General features: G+C 48.7%; 13 non-coding genes and 6 pseudogenes across 13 annotated transcripts; 18 read left to right on the top strand and 1 right to left on the bottom strand.

The window, feature by feature from the left end:
- Positions 1 to 534: 534 nt before the first annotated feature.
- Positions 535 to 653, top strand: LOC138243995 (5S ribosomal RNA). The gene has a single exon (XR_011192609.1). It is a non-coding gene; the product is annotated as a 5S ribosomal RNA (ribosomal RNA).
- Positions 654 to 1276: 623 nt separating this feature from the next.
- Positions 1277 to 1441, bottom strand: LOC138243584 (U1 spliceosomal RNA). Its single transcript, XR_011192239.1, has one exon. It is a non-coding gene; the product is annotated as a U1 spliceosomal RNA (small nuclear RNA).
- Positions 1442 to 2923: 1482 nt separating this feature from the next.
- On the top strand, positions 2924 to 3042 carry LOC138218524 (5S ribosomal RNA; annotated as a pseudogene).
- Positions 3043 to 6433: 3391 nt separating this feature from the next.
- LOC138218973 (5S ribosomal RNA) lies at positions 6434 to 6552 on the top strand (annotated as a pseudogene).
- A 537-nt stretch (positions 6553 to 7089) lies between these two features.
- On the top strand, positions 7090 to 7208 carry LOC138217247 (5S ribosomal RNA). Its single transcript, XR_011180959.1, has one exon. It is a non-coding gene; the product is annotated as a 5S ribosomal RNA (ribosomal RNA).
- Positions 7209 to 7745: 537 nt separating this feature from the next.
- LOC138217482 (5S ribosomal RNA) lies at positions 7746 to 7864 on the top strand. Its single transcript, XR_011181194.1, has one exon. It is a non-coding gene; the product is annotated as a 5S ribosomal RNA (ribosomal RNA).
- Positions 7865 to 8401: 537 nt separating this feature from the next.
- On the top strand, positions 8402 to 8510 carry LOC138218863 (5S ribosomal RNA; annotated as a pseudogene).
- Positions 8511 to 9046: 536 nt separating this feature from the next.
- On the top strand, positions 9047 to 9165 carry LOC138217028 (5S ribosomal RNA). The gene has a single exon (XR_011180741.1). It is a non-coding gene; the product is annotated as a 5S ribosomal RNA (ribosomal RNA).
- Positions 9166 to 9702: 537 nt separating this feature from the next.
- On the top strand, positions 9703 to 9821 carry LOC138216265 (5S ribosomal RNA). The gene has a single exon (XR_011179977.1). It is a non-coding gene; the product is annotated as a 5S ribosomal RNA (ribosomal RNA).
- A 537-nt stretch (positions 9822 to 10358) lies between these two features.
- LOC138219000 (5S ribosomal RNA) lies at positions 10359 to 10477 on the top strand (annotated as a pseudogene).
- A 537-nt stretch (positions 10478 to 11014) lies between these two features.
- LOC138245508 (5S ribosomal RNA) lies at positions 11015 to 11133 on the top strand. Its single transcript, XR_011194118.1, has one exon. It is a non-coding gene; the product is annotated as a 5S ribosomal RNA (ribosomal RNA).
- Positions 11134 to 13125: 1992 nt separating this feature from the next.
- On the top strand, positions 13126 to 13244 carry LOC138245111 (5S ribosomal RNA). The gene has a single exon (XR_011193725.1). It is a non-coding gene; the product is annotated as a 5S ribosomal RNA (ribosomal RNA).
- Positions 13245 to 13781: 537 nt separating this feature from the next.
- Positions 13782 to 13890, top strand: LOC138218836 (5S ribosomal RNA; annotated as a pseudogene).
- Positions 13891 to 14427: 537 nt separating this feature from the next.
- Positions 14428 to 14546, top strand: LOC138245352 (5S ribosomal RNA). Its single transcript, XR_011193962.1, has one exon. It is a non-coding gene; the product is annotated as a 5S ribosomal RNA (ribosomal RNA).
- A 537-nt stretch (positions 14547 to 15083) lies between these two features.
- Positions 15084 to 15202, top strand: LOC138217483 (5S ribosomal RNA). The gene has a single exon (XR_011181195.1). It is a non-coding gene; the product is annotated as a 5S ribosomal RNA (ribosomal RNA).
- Positions 15203 to 15738: 536 nt separating this feature from the next.
- LOC138245113 (5S ribosomal RNA) lies at positions 15739 to 15857 on the top strand. The gene has a single exon (XR_011193727.1). It is a non-coding gene; the product is annotated as a 5S ribosomal RNA (ribosomal RNA).
- A 535-nt stretch (positions 15858 to 16392) lies between these two features.
- Positions 16393 to 16511, top strand: LOC138218977 (5S ribosomal RNA; annotated as a pseudogene).
- Positions 16512 to 17048: 537 nt separating this feature from the next.
- Positions 17049 to 17167, top strand: LOC138245382 (5S ribosomal RNA). Its single transcript, XR_011193992.1, has one exon. It is a non-coding gene; the product is annotated as a 5S ribosomal RNA (ribosomal RNA).
- Positions 17168 to 17704: 537 nt separating this feature from the next.
- LOC138216747 (5S ribosomal RNA) lies at positions 17705 to 17823 on the top strand. Its single transcript, XR_011180459.1, has one exon. It is a non-coding gene; the product is annotated as a 5S ribosomal RNA (ribosomal RNA).
- The last annotated feature ends 445 nt before the right edge of the window (positions 17824 to 18268 follow it).

Raw genomic sequence — 18268 nt, forward strand, 5'->3', positions numbered from 1 at the left:
TATTGTACTTGTCTCCTGGCCGCTGGCTGGCGCCGTGAGATTTAGTACTCGCGCAAGAGACCGGGGGCAGAGCGCGAACGCGGTCCCCCGCCCCCCACAAAGTGTGCGCTCCAGGTTCCCTCTCGGGGCTCTGCAACACAGCGGAAAGGCAGCGAGAAGGAGCCTCTCGCTCTGACGCCGCAAGGCCACAAGAGGGCGGAGGCGCCGCGCGCCCGGCCGACGTGTTGGACTGGTGCGCTTTATGTGCTGAAATAAACACGCGACAGCCCAGAAATGTTTTGAGTGCTGTGCACTGGAGGTTTTTGTCTTGTGAAGACTTGCCTTGTGCTCCTCCGAGCAGTTTGTTTGTTCTCCTCCAGTGCGGGACAAGCCAACACAAGGGAGCACATTCGCCAACATCCAGGTACGCAATGCGATTTGGAAAGAGGCTCCTTTCCAAAGAGTTGCACACGAACGATCCTTCAGTCCAACTCGGGGGGCACAGAGCCCCAGCCACACACAGCTTCAAGTAGCGAGTTAGGCGCCACAACTTTCGCTTGCGGCCACACCACCCTGAATGTGCCCAATCTTGTCTGATCTTGGAAGCTAAGCAGGGTTGGGCCTGGTTAGTACTTGGATGGGAGACTTCCTGGGAATACCGGGTGCTGCAAGCTATTGCTTTCTCGGCCAGCAGGGGTCACCGTTGGTGCCGTAGGCTTTGGGAGGAAAACCTGGAGGATGGAAAGGTGATCTATAGCCTCATCTCTAGAGATGTTTTGTTGCTATGGCATGTGTGTGACCCATATAAAAAAAAAAACGTTTGTTAAACGAATATCGAAGCTGCCTCTAAATCTGCAAATGAAGATGAGTCGATAAACCACTTGTTTATCGTATAACTATACATATATTCATTTATTACTGATTTCATTCATTGAGCACGGATACAATAGAGGTACAGCCATTCACTGTTTGACATGTCTGCACTGGTACAGAACCTAGCAATCAGAAAACGGGTGAAACTGTCTTGAGAATTAGCATACAGTACCGAGGCCCCCATGACCAAATAAAGGCTAACCTCGATAATCAGCCTAAATAATGCAGACTACAGCAAAACGACTGACTTTGAAAAGGGAATGAATGTCCGGAAGGAGTAGTGTAACCAGCTTGAAATGCTTCTCCCGACCTCTAACTAAAAGAAACCGGGAACCAGCAGTGGCATCGACTCCTTTCGAACTGGGATCCTATCGCAGCTCGTGGTGTCCTAACTCTCCCGTATCTGATATTGGACCAAGCACATCAGGGGAGAGCGCGAACGCAGTCCCCCACTACCAGAAATAATGCAGTCGAGATTCCCACATTTGGGGAATTCGCAGGGGTCAGCACAGCCGGAGTGCAATGGCCGAGCCTCGCCCTGGGTGAATCGATTTTTTAAGAACTTTATTTTCTTTTCACAAAAAAATACAGGACATCACAAATTAGAAAGCTTTACATTAATATACATACTTAAAACAGTATATATGATCACATCTCATTACATTTTTACACGGTACCAGTTACATAGCAACAATTTCTTTTTTTCTGGTGTAAATCACATTCTTTACTTAAACATGATAATGTTTTTCACAGTTTCTTGAGATATTGACCTATGCTCTCTATTTCCAACAGATTTTCTGCTTCCTCCCTCCTTTCTCTCCACAGATCTCTGAGGTAATAGTTCTCTTGGGTGATGAACAGGGCCAGGCTACCTGCTGCCTTGACTGGGACCTCGATGCCTTTGAACAGCCCCATGTTCCTCACTCTCCACAGGGCGTCTTTCCCACTGTTCACCACGGCCCAGATCCTGTCAAACAAGTCAGGAGGAAGTTTGACAGGAGAGATGCCGTTGTAGCGGCAATGCTTGTTAATAAGACAGAATTAAGCGGTGGTATGCTGTCCTAAATGAGGCCCCATCTCACCTTCCATCTCTGTGGTGCAGCCACAGAGAAAGTATTCATGCAGGCTGATTTAAGATGTTTTCTTTTGATAAGGGACAGCTCCCAGATGGGGATGCACTTAGCTAAGCCTGGCTATCATGATCAATGGTCATCCATTGGCGCCTATCTGTCTAGGGAGTGCCAAATGGACATCTGGACTGCATTCCAAAGTGTTAAGAGAAAGTGACTCATATCTCACGCAGGGCGTGGTAATACCACGTGGGTCTCCAATGCCCGCCAAACTCTCAACCAATCAGCACACACCTGTGTCTTGGTCAAAAAGTGAGCGCAAGCTCAGATCGGGGCTCTCCTTGGCCATTGTCGCACATCCTCAGAGACAATCATGTGACAACTGCTGTTGTCTGCAAAGGGACTTGGACTTTGTTATAAGCGCAAGGCCGAGGATCCCGTACGTACTCAGAATTCAGAAAGCTTTTAAGCGCAGGAGGCGCCCTATCCCCGCTCGCTCGCTCACTCCCCTGTTCACACATGCAGTGCGGCTTGTCCGTCTGTTTATTTGTCAGCTTTGGCGAGACACGGGTGCTTGTGTATTAGCGTGAGCATTTTTTATTCTGATCATGAACAGTTTTACAAGTCCGCAAAGGATCAAGGAAAGGTTTATCGCCAGCTGAAAAGAGACACAGCGCTTCGGCTGTGGAGACTTGTTCGGCTGGCGTTCGGAGAGTCGCGTTTTTCAGAATTGTATTGAGATCGTTTTCCACAGAGCTCAGATGTCAAAGCACAGCAGCAGCTCTCCACAGCGATCCTCTATAGCGCCCTTTCTCCCGCAGCTCCGTCCTCATTGGAAGGAAGCAAGAGTGAAAGGCTGAAGTGAAATAGAGCGGGGACGAAGGCAGGGAAGAGAGAGAACGTGGAAAGAAGAGAAAAACGCAAGGGAAAAAAAGCAGCGTCGTAAAAGAGGTGACGGAGCTGTCCTCTCAATAAGAAGGGTGCCAGCGAGCCTTGCTCTCGCTTACGGCCACACCCCCTTGAGCACGCCTGATCTCGTCTGATCTTGGAAGCTAAACAGGGATGGGCCTGGTTAGTACTTGGATGGGAGACTGCCTGGGAATACCAAGTGCTGTAAGCTTTTAAGCGCAGGAGGCGCCCTATCCCCGCTCGGTCGCTCATTCCCCTGTTCACACGTGCAGTGCGGCTTGTCCGTCTGTTTATTTGTCAGCTTTGGCGAGACACGGGTGCTTGTGTATTAGCGTGAGCGTTTTTTATTCTGATCAGGAACAGTTTTACAAGTCCGCAAAGGATCGAGGAAAGGTTTATCGCCAGCTAAAAAGAGACACCCCAGTGGGCAAAAGACGTATAATATACGTCTATTAAACGTATACCTTAGACGTCTAAATGTGGTCTACAATTCGTCTAGAATGAAATTCTAATATACGTCTAAAGTTATACGTCAATTATACGTCTATGTTTAGACGTTCATTATACATAAATGGTTGGAGTTCTATTATACGGATAAATTTAGAGGACTATTATACATATATGGTTGGAGTTCCGGAAAACTTTAGAGGTCTATTATACGGATAACTTTAGAGGACTATTATACGTATATGGTTAGAGGTCTATAATACGTATAACTTTAGACGTCTATTATACGTATATGGTTAGAGGTCTATTATACGGATAACTTTAGACGTCTATTATACGTATATGATTAGAGGTCTATTATACGGATAACATTAGAGGTCTATTATACATCAAAGATAGATTTTATAGGTGTAGGTTTAGAAATTTATTCTGAAAATACACATTCACACCTGAAACATACGTATTTCAAATTATACATTGTATACAATCAATCAACAATCAACATATGGGCAATAATCATAAAAAACACAACTAGTCTTAAACTTCAGCTACAAATTCTGGTAACATGGCAATATACAGTATAGTAATGACAAACACAAAACTAATTACATTAACACACTAACTCAAAACCACATTTTGATTCAAATATACATTTTAAAATGTACAACTTCTATATTTCCAAGAAAAAAATATTACAATGGAAGTTAAGACGATTTTTGTCCACTATTTGCAAACCCTGTCTAATTGTCCTAACAGTTAGAACCAAAAACCTATTATTTTCAGAGTCCAGATCTCCTGGCCCCCTGCCTTGCATATGCATTCTTCAAGTAACACATTGCGTGCTCCTTTATTTCTTTTTCTGTTGATGTAGGGTGGGACTTCAGCACCGCAGCTAGGAGAAAATTATATAATATTACTTCCCAAATAAATGATGATTAATATCTTCTTTAGTATAATCTAAAAAATGAACGGTTTACTAAGCTCAAAGCTGAAATAAATGTATAAAATTTGGCTTGCATCATAGCAGTTGAGCAATAAAGTCTGTCCTAATTACCCAAAGTTTGAAAGTACAACATAGAATAAGAATAAGAGAAACGGCAAAACGATTTTGTGTCATCTTCCCCATTCACACTATTTTATGTGCCATTTTTTTGCTTATTCACGTACTATTTTAATCAAAATAATATTAAGAAAGATCTGTATGTATTCAGATAGTATTATTATTGTTCATACTTACTCGTCAAAAGAGGATTGCTGAGATATTTGCGGATATACTTCTACGTTTGAAAAACGTGTCCAAAATGGTGACCAACGAATACTAGCAATGCATTGTGGTATATAACCGGAAAATATGCTGGGTTCGATATTTTCTCAACGTATGCGTTTATTAATGTTGTCGATATTATGGTTGAAATTTAACATTGATAATACATCGCGGCTATGTGCCCCCTGCTATGAGCTGATGTGCAATTTTAACGCATGCAGTTAGTAAGGATCGGTCACTGTTGTATGGTATTATATATAATGACATTATGGAATAGGATGGGGACAGGCCTGGCATCACGGGGGGAGGGGGGAATGTCGCCCCTTCAGTTTTGGGCAAAAAGATTTACCTAACTTAATTTCCCCCCTTAAAAAAATAGTTGTACTTTGTCAATGGTCAGACAACACTAAATGACACGAACAGTCACTCAGTCTGTTTGATGGGCAGGAGGGCTATCCGTCCAGAAACTGCACATATCAGTGTCGTTATTGAGTGTCAACATTACGATCCTGTTTGCTCAGGTGGACCGATTCCTTGCAGTAGTTTATCATTATACTTAAAATCGTTATATAACTAGGACTAGTTATAGCAGTCTGTGCTTTCTGTTGGTTTTACAACATTTTTTTCTTAACGATTCAGAACGTCCATGTAGCTGCAAAAATGAACGCTTATGGTACTTTTCGCTCCAGGCAATACAAACCGTGAGAGTGACGAAAAATGTGAAACTGAACTTCATCGCAAATACCAGATTGCTAGTCGTTATCTTCTATCATGAAGCACTAATCAATGGCATAGCTGCGAGATTTCATTTGGGTAGCTGCACCGTACAGCTCCGTTTCAACCGAAATATCACTCCCCCCTCAGAATTTCAGACGCCCCCCTACAGATTTTTCCCCGGGCACCGCGCACTGATGGGGGACGGGGTGTCCAGGAAATGGTATCAACTTTTGTCAAGAAAATAAAAATAGAAACTCTATAGGCACTCAAACATTTTACTGTTTTTTTTCAGGCAGGTGGCGAGACCCCCTCAGCAAAACCCTTGTATGCCAAGCTGTGGGCATTGATTCATCGAATATACGTATATTTACGGCGAAATTACGTCTATACGTATATATACATCGCCTCGACGTATAATCAACGTCGAATTGCAACCGTAAAATCGACGAAATGAATAAACGCATATATAACGTCGAAAACACATCTAACACAGTGCCTGAGGCTTTTTACTGTATGTATCGTGTGTGCCGCAACTAGGAGTATACGGCACTCTGCACAGTGCACGAAGTAAATTATTTTAGCAGTAATTAATTTATTATATTTACTATATGTATTATACACGTGTAAATTAATTACTGCCAAAATAATTTACTTCGTAATTTACAGTAAAAAGCCTCAGGCACTGTGTTAGATGTGTTTTCGACGTTATATATGCATTTATTCATGTCGTCGATTTTACGGTTGCAATTCGACGTTGATTATACGTCTAGGCGACGTATATATACGTATAGACGTAATTTCGCCGTAAATATACGTATATTCGACGAATCAATGCCCACTGGGACAGCGCTTCGGCTGTGGAGACTTGTTCGGCTGGCGTTCGGAGAGTCGCGTTTTTCAGAATTGTATTGAGATCGTTTTCCACAGAGCTCAGATGTCAAAGCACAGCAGCAGCTCTCCACAGCGATCCTCTATAGCGCCCTTTCTCCCGCAGCTCCGTCCTCATTGGAAGGAAGCAAGAGTGAAAGGCTGAAGTGAAATAGAGCGGGGACGAAGGCAGTGAAGAGAGAGAACGTGGGAAGAAGAGAAAAACGCAAGGGAAAAAAAGCAGCGTCGTAAAAGAGGTGACGGAGCTGTCCTCTCAATAAGAAGGGTGCCAGTGAGCCTTGCTCTTGCTTACGGCCACCCCCCCTTGAGCATGCATGATCTCGTCTGATCTCGGAAGCTAAACAGGTATGGGCCTGGTTAGTACTTGGATGGGAGACCGCCTGGGAATACCAGGTGCTATAAGCCTTTAAGCGCAGGAGGCGCCCTATCCCCGTTCGCTCGCTCATTCCCCTGTTCACACGTGCAGTGCGGCTTGTCCGTCTGTTTATTTGTCAGCTTTGGCGAGACACGGGTGCTTGTGTATTAGCGTGAGCGTTTTTTATTCTGATCATGAACAGTTTAACAAGTCCGCAAAGGATCGAGGAAAGGTTTATCGCCAGCTGAAAAGAGACACAGCGCTTCGGCTGTGGAGACTTGTTCGGCTGGCGTTCGGAGAGTCGCGTTTTTCAGAATTGTATTGAGATCGTTTTCCACAGAGCTCAGATGTCAAAGCACAGCAGCAGCTCTCCACAGCGATCCTCTATAGCGCCCTTTCTCCCGCAGCTCCGTCCTCATTGGAAGGAAGCAAGAGTGAAAGGCTGAAGTGAAATAGAGCGGGGATGAAGGCAGTGAAGAGAGAGAACGTGGGAAGAAGAGAAAAACGCAAGGGAAAAAAAGCAGCGTCGTAAAAGAGGTGATGGAGCTGTCCTCTCAATAAGAAGGGTGCCAGCGAGCCTTGCTCTCGCTTATGGCCACACCCCCTTGAGCACGCCTGATCTCGTCTGATCTTGGAAGCTAAACAGGGATGGGCCTGGTTAGTACTTGGATGGGAGACCGCCTGGGAATACCAGGTGCTGTAAGCTTTTAAGCGCAGGAGGCGCCCTATCCCCGCTCGCTCGCTCATTCCCCTGTTCACACGTGCAGTGCGGCTTGTCCGTCTGTTTATTTGTCAGCTTTGGCGAGACACGGGTGCTTGTGTATTAGCGTGAGCGTTTTTTATTCTGATCAGGAACAGTTTTACAAGTCCGCAAAGGATCGAGGAAAGGTTTATCGCCAGCTGAAAAGAGACACAGCGCTTCGGCTGTGGAGACTTGTTCGGCTGGCGTTCGGAGAGTCGCGATTTTCAGAATTGTATTGAGATTGTTTTCCACAGAGCTCAGATGTCAAAGCACAGCAGCAGCTCTCCACAGCGATCCTCTATAGCGCCCTTTCTCCCGCAGCCCCGTCCTCATTGGAAGGAAGCAAGAGTGAAAGGCTGAAGTGAAATAGAGCGGGGACGAAGGCAGTGAAGAGAGAGAACGTGGGAAGAAGAGAAAAACGCAAGGGAAAAAAAGCAGCGTCGTAAAAGAGGTGACGGAGCTGTCCTCTCAATAAGAAGGGTGCCAGGGAGCCTTGCTCTTGCTTATGGCCACACCCCCTTGAGCACGCCTGATCTTGTCTGATCTCGGAAGCTAAACAGGGATGGGCCTGGTTAGTACTTGGATGGGAGACCGCCTGGGAATACCAGGTGCTGTAAGCTCTTAAGCGCAGGAGGCGCCCTATCCCCGCTCGCTCGCTCATTCCCCTGTTCACACGTGCAGTGCGGCTTGTCCGTCTGTTTATTTGTCAGCTTTGGCGAGTCACGGGTGCTTGTGTATTAGCGTGAGCGTTTTTTATTCTGATCATGAACAGTTTTACAAGTCCGCAAAGGATCGAGGAAAGGTTTATCGCCAGCTGAAAAGAGACACAGCGCTTCGGCTGTGGAGACTTGTTCGGCTGGCGTTCGGAGAGTCGCGATTTTCAGAATTGTATTGAGATTGTTTTCCACTGAGCTCAGATGTCAAAGCACAGCAGCAGCTCTCCACAGCGATCCTCTATAGCGCCCTTTCTCCCGCAGCCCCGTCCTCATTGGAAGGAAGCAAGAGTGAAAGGCTGAAGTGAAATAGAGCGGGGACGAAGGCAGTGAAGAGAGAGAACGTGGAAAGAAGAGAAAAACGCAAGGGAAAAAAAGCAGCGTCGTAAAAGAGGTGACGGAGCTGTCCTCTCAATAAGAAGGGTGCCAGCGAGCCTTGCTCTTGCTTACGGCCACACCCCCTTGAGCACGCCTGATCTCGGAAGCTAAACAGGGATGGGCCTGGTTAGTACTTGGATGGGAGACCGCCTGGGAATACCAGGTGCTGTAAGCTTTTAAGCGCAGGAGGCGCCCTATCCCCGCTCGCTCGCTCATTCCCCTGTTCACATGTGCAGTGCGGCTTGTCCGTCTGTTTATTTGTCAGCTTTGGCGAGACACGGGTGCTTGTGTATTAGCGTGAGCGTTTTTAATTCTGATCATGAACAGTTTAACAAGTCCGCAAAGGATCGAGGAAAGGTTTATCGCCAGGTGAAAGAGACACAGCGCTTCGGCTGTGGAGACTTGTTCGGCTGGCGTTCGGAGAGTCGCGTTTTTCAGAATTGTATTGAGATCGTTTTCCACAGAGCTCAGATGTCAAAGCACAGCAGCAGCTCTCCACAGCGATCCTCTATAGCGCCCTTTCTCCCGCAGCTCCGTCCTCATTGGAAGGAAGCAAGAGTGAAAGGCTGAAGTGAAATAGAGCGGGGACGAAGGCAGTGAAGAGAGAGAACGTGGGAAGAAGAGAAAAACGCAAGGGAAAAAAAGCAGCGTCGTAAAAGAGGTGACGGAGCTGTCCTCTCAATAAGAAGGGTGCCAGCGAGCCTTGCTCTCGCTTACGGCCACACCCCCTTGAGCACGCCTGATCTCGTCTGATCTCGGAAGCTCAACAGGGATGGGCCTGGTTAGTACTTGGATGGGAGACCGCCTGGGAATACCAGGTGCTGTAAGCCTTTAAGCGCAGGAGGCGCCCTATCCCCGCTCGCTCGCTCATTCCCCTGTTCACACGTGCAGTGCGGCTTGTCCGTCTGTTTATTTGTCAGCTTTGGCGAGACACGGGTGCTTGTGTATTAGCGTGATCGTTTTTTATTCTGATCAGGAACAGTTTTACAAGTCCGCAAAGGATCGAGGAAAGGTTTATCGCCAGCTGAAAAGAGACACAGCGCTTCGGCTGTGGAGACTTGTTCGGCTGGCGTTCGGAGAGTCGCGTTTTTCAGAATTGTATTGAGATCGTTTTCCACAGAGCTCAGATGTCAAAGCACAGCAGCAGCTCTCCACAGCGATCCTCTATAGCGCCCTTTCTCCAGCAGCTCCGTCCTCATTGGAAGGAAGCAAGAGTGAAAGGCTGAAGTGAAATAGAGCGGGGACGAAGGCAGTGAAGAGAGAGAACGTGGGAAGAAGAGAAAAACACAAGGGAAAAAAAGCAGCGTCGTAAAAGAGGTGACGGAGCTGTCCTCTCAATAAGAAGGGTGCCAGCGAACCTTGCTCTCGCTTACGGCCACACCCCCTTGAGCACGCCTGATTTCGTCTGATCTCGGAAGCTAAACAGGGATGGGCCTGGTTAGTACTTGGATGGGAGACCGCCTGGGAATACCAGGTGCTGTAAGCTTTTAAGCGCAGGAGGCGCCCTATCCCCGCTCGCTCGCTCATTCCCCTGTTCACACGTGCAGTGCGGCTTGTCCGTCTGTTTATTTGTCAGCTTTGGCGAGACACGGGTGCTTGTGTATTAGCGTGAGCGTTTTTTATTCTGATCATGAACAGTTTAACAAGTCCGCAAAGGATCGAGGAAAGGTTTATCGCCAGCTGAAAATAGACACAGCGCTTCGGCTGTGGAGACTTGTTCGGCTGGCGTTCGGAGAGTCGCGTTTTTCAGAATTGTATTGAGATCGTTTTCCACAGAGCTCAGATGTCAAAGCACAGCAGCAGCTCTCCACAGCGATCCTCTATAGCGCCCTTTCTCCCGCAGCTCCGTCCTCATTGGAAGGAAGCAAGAGTGAAAGGCAGAAGTGAAATAGAGCGGGGACGAAGGCAGTGAAGAGAGAGAACGTGGGAAGAAGAGAAAAACGCAAGGGAAAAAAAGCAGCGTCGTAAAAGAGGTGACGGAGCTGTCCTCTCAATAAGAAGGGTGCCAGCGAGCCGTGCTCTCGCTTACGGACACACCCCCTTGAGCACGCCTGATCTCGTCTGATCTTGGAAGCTCAACAGGGATGGGCCTGGTTAGTACTTGGATGGGAGACCGCCTGGGAATACAAGGTGCTGTAAGCCTTTAAGCGCAGGAGGCGCCCTATCCCCGCTCGCTCGCTCATTCCCCTGTTCACACGTGCAGTGCGGCTTGTCCGTCTGTTTATTTGTCAGCTTTGGCGAGACACGGGTGCTTGTGTATTAGCGTGAGCGTTTTTTATTCTGATCAGGAACAGTTTTACAAGTCCGCAAAGGATCGAGGAAAGGTTTATCGCCAGCTGAAAAGAGACACAGCGCTTCGGCTGTGGAGACTTGTTCGGCTGGCGTTTGGAGAGTCACGTTTTTCAGAATTGTATTGAGATCGTTTTCCACAGAGCTCAGATGTCAAAGCACAGCAGCAGCTCTCCACAGCGATCCTCTATAGCGCCCTTTCTCCCGCAGCTCCGTCCTCATTGGAAGGAAGTAAGAGTGAAAGGCTGAAGTGAAATAGAGCGGGGACGAAGGCAGTGAAGAGAGAGAACGTGGGAAGAAGAGAAAAACGCAAGGGAAAAAAAGCAACGTCGTAAAAGAGGTGACGAAGCTGTCCTCTCAATAAGAAGGGTGCCAGCGAGCCTTGCTCTCGCTTACGGCCACACCCCCTTGAGCACGCCTGATCTCATCTGATCTTGGAAGCTAAACAGGGATGGGCCTGGTTAGTACTTGGATGGGAGACCGCCTGGGAATACCAGGTGCTGTAAGCTTTTAAGCGCAGGAGGCGCCCTATCCCCGCTCGCTCGCTCATTCCCCTGTTCACACGTGCAGTGCGGCTTGTCCGTCTGTTTATTTGTCAGCTTTGGCGAGACACGGGTGCTCGTGTATTAGTGTAGATTAAGCCGGTTCAGGGACGCCAAATATGTAATCATAGTGGCTCTCTGAAGGCACCAGTTCTGTAGGGTTTGGGCATTTACTGAGACAATTATTAATTGTAGCAGTAAATCACAAAGTTGATTCTTTTGATGGCTTTAGAATCCAACCATGCGACATAACTCAAACAACGCACACACACAGGTACTAATACACGAGGATACATTTATTAATACATAGAATATGCATGTAAACCTAACAGATCTTATCGAGAGGGTTATCAGAATACAAAAGGTATATATTCAATCAGTTACAAAGTGTTACACATATCAAGAGGACATACGTTCAGTATATCATTCATTTAGACCGTTTCGTAAAGTGAACTTGGTTACAACTTCTACATTAGATACTCAAAACAAGTACATAACTCTTAGGAATTAAATTGATATCAACTGGTTGGGATAACAATTGAATTCTCGAGCTGTAATGCATTGAAGTTGAATACTCATCCAATCTTTGGGGATTCAGATCTCCTGCGGGCACAAAGAAACAGTTGCAGGCTGTTGCTGTCCAATCCGCGCTCTCTGGCTCCGTGCCAGGCTGTGCTGTGCGGCTTGCGACGGTGCGCTGCTGATGCTCACTGTCCGGCTAGTTGGCAAAGTTTGTGCACAGGAGAAAAGATGACTGTGGGTCCCAGCAAGTCAGGAAGAGGACCGGTTCGTTCCTGATGAAGAGCTAGTTCTGAATAGTGATTCAGCTGTCCACAGTTCCGACCTGTTCACGAGGCCTGCTGCTGGTTACTCTCTGGCAACCTCCACTCTAGACTCTTAGAACAAAGGAAAGTTCTGGCACTCGGACACACTGGCCGTTCCGTGGTTGTCCGGGCTGAGTCTCAGGATGGTCAGGAGGCGCGCTGTGAGAATGTCCTGCCCTTGGGAGCCTTCTGCTCCTGGGCCGTCCTGCCCTGGAATTCTCCTTTGAATTCCCTTTAGAACAGTCCACAGAATCCTCTCCAGAATCTTACTGAATCTTGTTGAATCTCCCTTCTGAAACTCACAGGCTCTCTGTGTTGCCTGTTTTACCTGGAGGAACTTCAGCTCATTGATTGGCTGAAAGTTCATGGGCATCAGAGTCCCACGTGGGTTACTCGGCCCTACCAGTCCCTGATTGGTTGATCAAGGTGAGATATGAGTCACTTAGTCCTGACACTTAGTAATGCAGTCCAGATGTCCAACTGGCACTCCCTAGACAGATAGGCGCCAATGGGTGACCATTGATCATGATAGCCAGGCTTAGCTAAGTGCATCCCCCTTTGGGAGCTGGTTTCTTATCACAAGAAAACATCTTAAATCAGCTTGCATGAATTCTTTCTCTGTGGCTGCACCACAGAGATGGAGGGTGAGATGGGGCCTCTTTTGGGAAGGCTCAGAACACTTAATTCTTTCTTATTATGAAGCCTCGCCGCTACATTAGCGTGAGCGTTTTTTATTCTGATCAGGAACAGTTTTACAAGTCCGCAAAGGATCGAGGAAAGGTTTATCGCCAGCTGAAAAGAGACACAGCGCTTCGGCTGTGGAGACTTGTTCGGCTGGCGTTCGGAGAGTCGCGTTTTTCAGAATTGTATTGAGATCGTTTTCCACAGAGCTCAGATGTCAAAGCACAGCAGCAGCTCTCCACAGCGATCCTCTATAGCGCCCTTTCTCCCGCAGCTCCGTCCTCATTGGAAGGAAGCAAGAGTGAAAGGCTGAAGTGAAATAGAGCGGGGACGAAGGCAGTGAAGAGAGAGAACGTGGGAAGAAGAGAAAAACGCAAGGGAAAAAAAGCAGCGTCGTAAAAGAGGTGACGGAGCTGTCCTCTCAATAAGAAGGGTGCCAGCGAGCCTTGCTCTCGCTTATGGCCACACCCCCTTGAGCACGCCTGATCTCGTCTGATCTCGGAAGCTAAACAGGGATGGGCCTGGTTAGTACTTGGATGGGAGACCGCCTGGGAATACCAGGTGCTGTAAGCTTTTAAGCGCAGGAGGCGCCCTATCCCCGCTCGCTCGCTCATTCCCCTGTTCACACGTGCAGTGCGGCTTGTCCGTCTGTTTATTTGTCAGCTTTGGCGAGACACGGGTGCTTGTGTATTAGCGTGAGCGTTTTTTATTCTGATCATGAACAGTTTAACAAGTCCGCAAAGGATCGAGGAAAGGTTTATCGCCAGCTGAAAAGAGACACAGCGCTTCGGCTGTGGAGACTTGTTCGGCTGGCGTTCGGAGAGTCGCGTTTTTCAGAATTGTATTGAGATCGTTTTCCACAGAGCTCAGATGTCAAAGCACAGCAGCAGCTCTCCACAGCGATCCTCTATAGCGCCCTTTCTCCCGCAGCTCCGTCCTCATTGGAAGGAAGCAAGAGTGAAAGGCTGAAGTGAAATAGAGCGGGGACGAAGGCAGTGAAGAGAGAGAACGTGGGAAGAAGAGAAAAACGCAAGGGAAAAAAAGCAGCGTCGTAAAAGAGGTGACGGAGCTGTCCTCTCAATAAGAAGGGTGCCAGCCAGCCTTGCTCTTGCTTACGGCCACACCCCCTTGAGCACGCCTGATCTCGGAAGCTAAACAGGGATGGGCCTGGTTAGTACTTGGATGGGAGACCGCCTGGGAATACCAGGTGCTGTAAGCCTTTAAGCGCAGGAGGCGCCCTATCCCCGCTCGCTCGCTCATTCCCCTGTTCACACGTGCAGTGCGGCTTGTCCGTCTGTTTATCTGTCAGCTTTGGCGAGACACGGGTGCTCGTGTATTAGCGTGAGCGTTTTTTATTCTGATCAGGAGCAGTTTTACAAGTCCGCAAAGGATCGAGGAAAGGTTTATCGCCAGCTGAAAGGAGACACAGCGCTTCGGCTGTGGAGACTTGTTCGGCTGGCGTTCGGAGAGTCGCGTTTTTCAGAATTGTATTGAGATCGTTTTCCACAGAGCTCAGATGTCAAAGCACAGCAGCAGCTCTCCACAGCGATCCTCTATAGCGCCCTTTCTCCCGCAGCCCCGTCCTCATTGGAAGGAAGCAAGAGTGAAAGGCTGAAGTGAAATAGAGCGGGGACGAAGGTAGTGAAGAGAGAGAACGTGGGAAGAAGAGAAAAACGTAAGGGAAAAAAAGCAGCGTCGTAAAAGAGGTGATGGAGCTGTCCTCTCAATAAGAAGGGTGCCAGCGAGCCTCGCTCTTGCTTACGGCCACACCCCCTTGAACACGCCTGATCTCGCCTGATCTCGGAAGCTAAACAGGGATGGGCCTGGTTAGTACTTGGATGGGAGACCGCCTGGGAATACCAGGTGCTGTAAGCTTTTAAGCGCAGGAGGCGCCCTATCCCCGCTCGCTCGCTCATTCCCCTGTTCACACGTGCAGTGCGGCTTGTCCGTCTGTTTATTTGTCAGCTTTGGCGAGACACGGGTGCTTGTGTATTAGCGTGAGCGTTTTTTATTCTGATCAGGAACAGTTTAACAAGTCTGCAAAGGATCGAGGAAAGGTTTATCGCCAGCTGAAAAGAGACACAGCGCTTCGGCTGTGGAGACTTGTTCGGCTGGCGTTCGGAGAGTCGCGTTTTTCAGAATTGTATTGAGATCGTTTTCAACAGAGCTCAGATGTCAAAGCACAGCAGCAGCTCTCCACAGCGATCCTCTATAGCGCCCTTTCTCCTGCAGCTCCGTCCTCATTGGAAGGAAGCAAGAGTGAAAGGCTGAAGTGAAATAGAGCGGGGACGAAGGCAGTGAAGAGAGAGAACGTGGGAAGAAGAGAAAAACGCAAGGGAAAAAAAGCAGCGTCGTAAAAGAGGTGACGGACCTGTCCTCTCAATAAGAAGGGTGCCAGCGAACCTTGCTCTCGCTTATGGCCACACCCCCTTGAGCACGCCTGATCTTGTCTGATCTCGGAAGCTAAACAGGGATGGGCCTGGTTAGTACTTGGATGGGAGACCGCCTGGGAATACCAGGTGCTGTAAGCTTTTAAGCGCAGGAGGCGCCCTATCCCCGCTCGCTCGCTCATTCCCCTGTTCACACGTGCAGTGCGGCTTGTCCGTCTGTTTATTTGTCAGCTTTGGCGAGACACGGGTGCTTGTGTATTAGCGTGAGCGTTTTTTATTCTGATCAGGAACAGTTTAACAAGTCCGCAAAGGATCGAGGAAAGGTTTATCGCCAGCTGAAAAGAGACACAGCGCTTCGGCTGTGGAGACTTGTTCGGCTGGCGTTCGGAGAGTCGCGTTTTTCAGAATTGTATTGAGATCGTTTTCCACAGAGCTCAGATGTCAAAGCACAGCAGCAGCTCTCCACAGCGATCCTCTATAGCGCCCTTTCTCCCGCAGCTCCGTCCTCATTGGAAGGAAGCAAGAGTGAAAGGCTGAAGTGAAATAGAGCGGGGACGAAGGCAGTGAAGAGAGAGAACGTGGAAAGAAGAGAAAAACGCAAGGGAAAAAAGCAGCGTCGTAAAAGAGGTGACGGAGCTGTCCTCTCAATAAGAAGGGTGCCAGCGAGCCTTGCTCTCGCTTATGGCCACACCCCCTTGAGCACGCCTGATCTCGTCTGATCTCGGAAGCTAAACAGGGATGGGCCTGGTTAGTACTTGGATGGGAGACCGCCTGGGAATACCAGGTGCTGTAAGCTTTTAAGCGCAGGAGGCGCCCTATCCCCGCTCGCTGGCTCATTCCCCTGTTCACACGTGCAGTGCGGCTTGTCCGTCTGTTTATTTGTCAGCTTTGGCGAGACACGGGTGCTTGTGTATTAGCGTGAGCGTTTTTTATTCTGATCAGGAACAGTTTAACAAGTCCGCAAAGGATCGAGGAAAGGTTTATCGCCAGCTGAAAAGAGACACAGCGCTTCGGCTGTGGAGACTTGTTCGGCTGGCGTTCGGAGAGTCGCGTTTTTCAGAATTGTATTGAGATTGTTTTCCACAGAGCTCAGATGTCAAAGCACAGCAGCAGCTCTCCACAGCGATCCTCTATAGCGCCCTTTCTCCCGCAGCTCCGTCCTCATTGGAAGGAAGCAAGAGTGAAAGGCTGAAGTGAAATAGAGCGGGGACGAAGGCAGTGAAGAGAGAACGTGGGAAGAAGAGAAAAACGCAAGGGAAAAAAAGCAGCGTCGTAAAAGAGGTGACGGAGCTGTCCTCTCAATAAGAAGGGTGCCAGCGAGCCTTGCTCTCGCTTACGGCCACACCCCCTTGAGCACGCCTGATCTTGTCTGATCTCAGAAGCTAAACAGGGATCGGCCTGGTTAGTACATGGATGGGAGACCGCCTGGGATTACCAGGTGCTGTAAGCTTTTAAGCGCAGGAGGCGCCCTATCCCCGCTCGCTCGCTCATTCCCCTGTTCACACGTGCAGTGCGGCTTGTCCGTCTGTTTATTTGTCAGCTTTGGCGAGACACGGGTGCTTGTGTATTAGCGTGAGCGTTTTTTATTCTGATCAGGAACAGTTTTACAAGTCCGCAAAGGATCGAAGAAAGGTTTATCGCCAGCTGAAAAGAGACACAGCGCTTCGGCTGTGGAGACTTGTTCGGCTGGCGTTCGGAGAGTCGCGTTTTTCAGAATTGTATTGAGATCGTTTTCCACAGAGCTCAGATGTCAAAGCACAGCAGCAGCTCTCCACAGCGATCCTCTATAGCGCCCTTTCTCCCGCAGCTCCGTCCTCATTGGAAGGAAGCAAAAGTGAAAGGCTGAAGTGAAATAGAGCGGGGACGAAGGCAGTGAAGAGAGAGAACGTGGGAAGAAGAGAAAAACGCAAGGGAAAAAAAGCAGCGTCGTAAAAGAGGTGACGGAGCTGTCCTCTCAATAAGAAGGGTGCCAGCGAGCCTTGCTCTCGCTTACGGCCACACCCCCTTGAGCACGCCTGATCTCATCTGATCTTGGAAGCTAAACAGGGATGGGCCTGGTTAGTACTTGGATGGGAGACCGCCTGGGAATACCAGGTGCTGTAAGCCTTTAAGCGCAGGAGGCGCCCTATCCCCGCTCGCTCGCTCATTCCCCTGTTCACACGTGCAGTGCGGCTTGTCCGTCTGTTTATTTGTCAGCTTTGGCGAGACACGGGTGCTTGTGTATTAGCGTGAGCGTTTTTTATTCTGATCAGGAACAGTTTAACAAGTCTGCAAAGGATCGAGGAAAGGTTTATCGCCAGCTGAAAAGAGACACAGCGCTTCGGCTGTGGAGACTTGTTCGGCTGGCGTTCGGAGAGTCGCGTTTTTCAGAATTGTATTGAGATCGTTTTCAACAGAGCTCAGATGTCAAAGCACAGCAGCAGCTCTCCACAGCGATCCTCTATAGCGCCCTTTCTCCTGCAGCTCCGTCCTCATTGGAAGGAAGCAAGAGTGAAAGGCTGAAGTGAAATAGAGCGGGGACGAAGGCAGTGAAGAGAGAGAACGTGGGAAGAAGAGAAAAACGCAAGGGAAAAAAAGCAGCGTCGTAAAAGAGGTGACGGACCTGTCCTCTCAATAAGAAGGGTGCCAGCGAACCTTGCTCTCGCTTATGGCCACACCCCCTTGAGCACACCTGATCTTGTCTGATCTCGGAAGCTAAACAGGGATGGGCCTGGTTAGTACTTGGATGGGAGACCGCCTGGGAATACCAGGTGCTGTAAGCTTTTAAGCGCAGGAGGCGCCCTATCCCCGCTCGCTCGCTCATTCCCCTGTTCACACGTGCAGTGCGGCTTGTCCGTCTGTTTATTTGTCAGCTTTGGCGAGACACGGGTGCTTGTGTATTAGCGTGAGCGTTTTTTATTCTGATCAGGAACAGTTTAACAAGTCCGCAAAGGATCGAGGAAAGGTTTATCGCCAGCTGAAAAGAGACACAGCGCTTCGGCTGTGGAGACTTGTTCGGCTGGCGTTCGGAGAGTCGCGTTTTTCAGAATTGTATTGAGATCGTTTTCCACAGAGCTCAGATGTCAAAGCACAGCAGCAGCTCTCCACAGCGATCCTCTATAGCGCCCTTTCTCCCGCAGCTCCGTCCTCATTGGAAGGAAGCAAGAGTGAAAGGCTGAAGTGAAATAGAGCGGGGACGAAGGCAGTGAAGAGAGAGAACGTGGAAAG

Source organism: Lepisosteus oculatus, chromosome 14 (assembly GCF_040954835.1).
Source record: "Lepisosteus oculatus isolate fLepOcu1 chromosome 14, fLepOcu1.hap2, whole genome shotgun sequence".
Classification (NCBI taxonomy): domain Eukaryota; kingdom Metazoa; phylum Chordata; class Actinopteri; order Semionotiformes; family Lepisosteidae; genus Lepisosteus; species Lepisosteus oculatus.